The sequence below is a fragment of the Capsicum annuum genome, chromosome 4, assembly GCF_002878395.1.
Source record: "Capsicum annuum cultivar UCD-10X-F1 chromosome 4, UCD10Xv1.1, whole genome shotgun sequence".
Taxonomy (NCBI): domain Eukaryota; kingdom Viridiplantae; phylum Streptophyta; class Magnoliopsida; order Solanales; family Solanaceae; genus Capsicum; species Capsicum annuum.
The window spans coordinates 78418323-78424920 of NC_061114.1; positions in this window are offsets into that span (position 1 = coordinate 78418323).

A 6598-nucleotide genomic window follows, 5' to 3' on the forward strand; every position below is an offset into this window, starting at 1 on the left:
CCTTACTATCATTTTTTTAGCTTACCTTTTTCAAACCTACTTTACATCACATACCCCTATGATAGCCACCCTTAATTTAGGCGATTCACTTGAGTTGAGGCGCACAACATCCACGGAGGACCAGGGCCAAAACAGGTTCATTGTAATACAAATGGGAAGGTTAAAAGTGAAAACAAAGAAAGAGGCTATAAGGCTAAAAAATGGGATCAAGGGATACTATTTCATATTAGAAAGGTCATTTAAGCTAAAAGTGGACTATAATCAAAAATGGCCTATGATTCTTTTCTAACCAACTATCCTACAACATAAGCAAGACTAACAGGGTAAGTTCTGAATTTAATACACAAAAGGGAACTAGGTAGTATCTAACACACACATGGCATCAAGTCACATCACAAGCTACTACCTATTCGGTTCATGCACATGATAGCTATTATCATCATGTCCCTAATTCTAATGTCATAACAAGATCCACAAAACTTACACATATATATTCATACGATTTTAAAAACAAAACTTGGAGGGGTATAATTTTTCTCAAAATCAACAAAAACATAAAAAATGCCCTATATACTTAAAGATCTCTTATTTACACAAAAACAAATAAAACATAAAACAAAAACTTACAACGACATAAAATTTAAACCTAGAAGTGTTGATTCTACAACCATACGACTACCGACAAGAAAAGAAGCATGGCAATAAAAACCTGCTGTGGCTATGGTATAACCCACCCCCAACTGAAAACTGCACATAGTACCATATGCATTAAAAATGTAAAGCAACGAAACAAGGACATCCTAGGAGATACTAGGCGTTCGTGTCATAAAAAAAAGTCACCTGGGTTTACCTCCCAAGCAGAACCTAATTTACCATTGCGGCACGACTCATCTACCTTGGCTACTTAGACTTTTCTAGGTCCATATCAATATAAACTTTTACCTCCTTAAGGTTTTCTACGTAGTACTTCACCCGCTGCTCATTCACCTTGAACGGGACTTCAACATCACGATTTATTTCTATAGCATAATGTGGGAACACCTAATCAATGGTGAATGGCCCAAAACACCTAGACTTCGGCTTACCAGGGAAAAGGGCAAAGTCTTGAATTATAAAATAGCACCATATCACCGGGTTCAAACACTCTTTGCTCAATTTTTATTTCAAGGTACAACTTCATTCTTTCTTTGTATATGATTGAGCTCTCATAATCATAAATTAGGAATTTATCTAACTCATTCAGTTTGTTCAACCTCAAATTTTCTGCATTATGCTACTCAAAATTCTGCCTTTTTAATGCCCTAGTTCCTTATGCTCAAGTTCAACTGGCAAGTGACATGGCTTGCTTTACACAAGAAGATATAGGGAGGCACCTATGGGAGTCTTATAAGCTATTCGGTAAGACCATAATGTATCATCTAATTTTCTTAATCAGTCAGTTCTATTGGCATTCATCATTTTTGCTAATATGGACTTAATCTCTCTATTGGAGACCTTAGCTTTCCCACTTGTCCAAGGATGGTAAGGTGTTCACACTTTGTTCAGTAAACTATATTCATCACGTAGGTCTATAAATAGAAGGTTGCAAAAGTGAGACCCACCATCATTGATAATTGCACGTGGAGTGCCAAATCAAGAAAAAATATTTTTCTTCAGAAAGGCAGTAACACTTCTACCTTCATAATCTGGAAGTGCAACTGCCTTCACCCATTTTGAAATATAATCAACCACTACGAAAATATATCTCATGTAATAAGAGCTCATGAACAAACCCGTGAAATCAATTCACCATACGTAAAGTAGGTCCAACCCCAGAATAAGTATCATGGGGAGTTCATGGTGTCTTGAAATATTGCCTTAAATTTTACATTGGTCACAAGATTTTGCAAAATTATGAGCATCTTTATAAATCGTAGGTTAGTAAAACCCACACTATAGAATTTTGTGGGCTATTCGGGTACCACTATGATGACCCCCAACTTGTGATAAATGGCAAGCTTCAAGAATGCTCATTATCTCCACTTCCATGATACATATCTGAATCATACTTTCAGCAAAAATCCTAAAAAGATATGGCTCATCCTAAAAGAACTTCCTTAATTCATGCATAAATCACCTACGCTACTGGAAGGATAGGTCTTCTAGGACAAGGTCACTTGCCTAAAAACTAGCAAAATCATCAAACTAAGGGATTGAGTATTGAGATGCTGCCAAGGCCTGCTCATCTGGAAAAGTATCATCTACATTAAGCTCATCCCCTACTTTTTCCATTGCCTCCTCAAGCCTGGACAAGCGAGATGCAACTTCGTTTCAGTACCTTTCTGGTCCTTCACATTAAAATCAAACTCTTGTAGCAAGAGGACCAAATAAATCAATCTCAGTTTGGCATATTTTTTTGACATCAAGTACCACAAGGTTCTATGGTCTGTGTTGACTATGACTTTAGTACCGATCAGATAGGACTGGAATTTTTTAAAGGTAGTAAACATCACAAGTAACTCTTACTCTATAACTGTATAGTTATTCTGTGTGGGGTTTAATGCCTTACTGGCATAATATATTAAATGAAGGATCTTCTCTCTCCATTGGCCTAGGACAGCACCCAAGGCCACTCTCCTCAAATCACACATGACTTTAAATGGTGCGGACCAATTAGGGACATAATAATAGGAGATAAAATCAATCGCTCCTTAAGACACTAGAATGCTTTCAGTCATACATCACAGAATACGTATTTCACCTCTGTCTCTAAAAGGTTACATAGCGGATTTGCAATTTTATTGAATTCCTTGATAAACCTCCTATAAAAACCCGCATAGCTTAAAAAATTCCATACGCCTCTAACTGAGACTGGTGGTGTCAACTTTTAAATTACCTCAATATTAGATTTGTCTACCTCAATAACCTATGGTGAGATCTTATGCCCGAGAATAATACCTTCTTTTACCATAAAATGGCATTTTTTCCAATTCATCACCAAGTTGCATTCAGTACACTGGCTAGATGGACTAAACAATCATCAAAGGAGTCCTCAACTACTGAAAAACTCATACATAAATACCTCGATCAACAAATTTAGGTTCCTAAAGAATCTTAATCATCAAATTTGGGTTCCTGTAGAACCTTAATCAACAATATTGGGTTCCTGTAGAACCTTAATCAACAAATTTGGTGTTTTTCTTAAACCTTAACAAATAATTTGGGTTCTTGTAGAACCTTAATCAACAAATTTAGGTTCCTACAGAACCTTAATCAACAATATTTGGTTCTTGTAGAACCTTAATCAACAAATTTATGTTTTTGTAGAACTTTAATCAATAATATCGGGTTCCTATAGAACATTTTAATAGTATTGGGTTCCTGTAAAACTTTAATGAAGAATATTGGGTTTCTGTAGAATCTTAATGAATAATATTGGGTTCCTGCAGAACCTTATTAAACAATCTTGGGTTTCAAACTTTAATGGGGGTTTCGTAGAACCTCTCACAATATTGAGTTCCTGTAGAACCTTATTAAAGAATCTTAGGTTCCTGTAGAACCTTAATTGAACAATATGGGGTTTCTGTAGAATCTCCTACAATATTGGGTTCCTATAGAACCTTAATTGAATAACATGAGATTTCTGTAGAACCTCCAGCAATATTGGGTTCCTATAGAACCTTATTGAACAATCTTGGGTTCCTGTAGAACCTTAATTGAATAATATGAGGTTTTTGTAGAACCTTCCACAATATTGGATTCTTGTAGAATCTTATTAAACAATCTTGGGTTCCTGTAGAATCTTAATTGAATAATATGAGGTTTTTGTAGAACCTCCTATAGTATTAGGTTCCATTAGGACCTTAATAAACAATCTTGGGTTCCTCGTTGAACTTTAAATTTAACTAGTATTGATTTTTCAATAAGTAAAGGATGATTTTCTATCTCATATTCTTTTTCCCACATTTTTAATGTCCTGAATTGTATTCGCATCCCATATTTCAAAACCACTCTAATCCTATCTCTTCGACCTATCATCCTATCTTCATACCCCTCAGCCCATTGTTGTTTCAAATTCTCTTCACTTGAATCATACAACCCACGATATCATTGTTGATGCCCCTATCCCTTATTATTAACATTCATTAAGAATATTGTTTGTTCCTAAATCTAGAACTACACACGAATAGATTCTCATAAAATCAGAGATATATAGGCGACTTAAAACCAAAGTCTCAACCACACTACCTTTAAAACACCTCCCATTTCTTTCTTCCTAAAAAACCATCATCTGGGTCGGACAAAATTGGCTTGTACGTCAAATTTCATTTCTTAACAATTCTTCAATCATTATCAAGCAACAACGGGGCAGCTATTGATATCCAATTTCGACCGCCCGATACTCCTTTTAGATTTTTATTTTATTAAAATTATTAATTTTAAATATTATTATTTCTTACACATTTTATTATACCAAACAGATATTTACGTGTCATATTCAGGATTTAAAAAATGCAAAAATTATTTAATTACTTTTTAGTATCATTTTTTACAATTTATTAATTCAAATACGACATTTTACCTAAATTTATTAATATTTATTAAATTATTTTTAGTAAATATGCACACTCACAATTTACAAATGCATTATCTTTTATTAAAATTAATCATTTTATATAATGTCTTTACGTAACATAAATTTTATATGCATGGTTATTTTAATAATGATATCTTATTATTTTTCTTTCTTATAAATATTTATTAAAATCACAGCCTATATTTATCCAATTTCATCTACATGTTAAACTTTTAGCCATTTTATTTTTTTAATTAGTGTCAATTTTAGATAAACTTGACATCAATTTTGATCCATAGTTAGATTTCAATTTTTTGGATGTATTTTTAAATTATTTTAATCTCAGCCGTTGATCTAACGACTGAGATCAAATCAGCCTTTATTTCCTTTATAATCATAAGAACAAAACCCTAATTCCATTAGATAAAAAACATCTGCCTCCATCTCTATCTTCTCTTTCTAGCTCTCTCACTCAACCTTTCTCTCTCTATCTTTCTCTATACTCTCTTTCCCTCTCCATAAATAACCTTGACTGTCACCGGCCATCCTAATATCGTCGAGACCCTCTCCTCTATCTGCTCAACCAAAATCCAATGCCACCTACCACCAGTGAAACCCCATCAACCTCATGCCTCCACTAGCCACGATCGATCCACCCACCGGTTGAAATAGACGGTGTTGCTGTTCCATTATCTTGCCTAGTGAAAATCCAGTAGAACCAGATCTAAACGTCACCAAAAGAAACAAACTCAATTCCACTAGCGGATCCAACAAGATCCCAGCTACTAGTCGCCGTTACACTGAAGCTATGCAGCCAACAAAATCAATCCAGTCGCCACTGACGAATCCCACCGGAGAGAAACCATCCAGCAACTTATCTTCTCTTCTATGTTCCCTTCTCCCCCTCTCAGGGGAGAAACAACATGCATAAATGACTACTTTTTGCCCTGTTAGCTGTGTAAGACGCCCAAATCTCATCGAAATACGATGGGTTCTTACGAACCCATCTCAGGTTTAGATGTCATATTCTATTTTTTATTGTAAAAACCTTTTTTTCTCTTCTCTTATTAATTTTTTGTTTTTCTTGATCTGAAATTTAAAAAGTGTGATTATGAGTAGCGTTAAATCCCCTTGTGATTTATGTTTGTCTAATCGTCTATGTAGTCATACGTGAGAACTCCCTAATTTTTATGACACTTGATATGGTTACTAATTTCTACTTGTTTTTGAAGTTATTGTATGTGGATTGTGCTTTACTTTAGTAGATAATGACAGAAATTTGAATCAGTGTTTTTGGTAAAAATATTTGATTGTGTTTACTTCTAACTGATAGTATGAAATTTATTTAGTACAATTTTAAAATTGATTTAGTATAATTTCGATGATTGATTATTGTTAGAACATTTTGCATAATCAATTGCCTTATGATTTCTCAATCAGTTTTGCTATATATGGTAAATAGCAAAGGTTAATGCATATTTATATTTTTTTTATTTATTTTAAAATATCTTTTACTTACCTATTTATGAAAAATTTTCTTCTAATTGATTCAGTCTATTCGATTAAGGAAAATAATGTCATTGATTAATTTTCTAAACATTTTTCTTTCCTTTTATTGTTTGACTGAATTTTACAAAATCGATTCAATCACCTCCTTAATTTATTTGTGAAATATTTTTCTTCTTTTTATTTTGGTGATTATTCACTCCATTGACCTATATAAATAATATTTTTCAGTGTTTAGGGACACCTCTCATGTTCTATTGACTCACTACAACATATATTTTCTCTATACAAAAAAGAATAAAATATTTCTTAAGTTCTTTGGTGTTTTGGATTTTGACGAAGCATTTACCTTACATCCTTGTTGCAATTGCTCTATCTAACATCTTTATTAACTTTTTGTTGCTTGTAGATAAGTGTCTAAACTATGTATTTACATACATTTTTTATGTGATGGCTTTACTATGTTGTGGAACCATTAGAAAATTCATTCTGGAATTAATCTAGAATAAATATTTTGTGTTTGCCTTTTCTACCTTT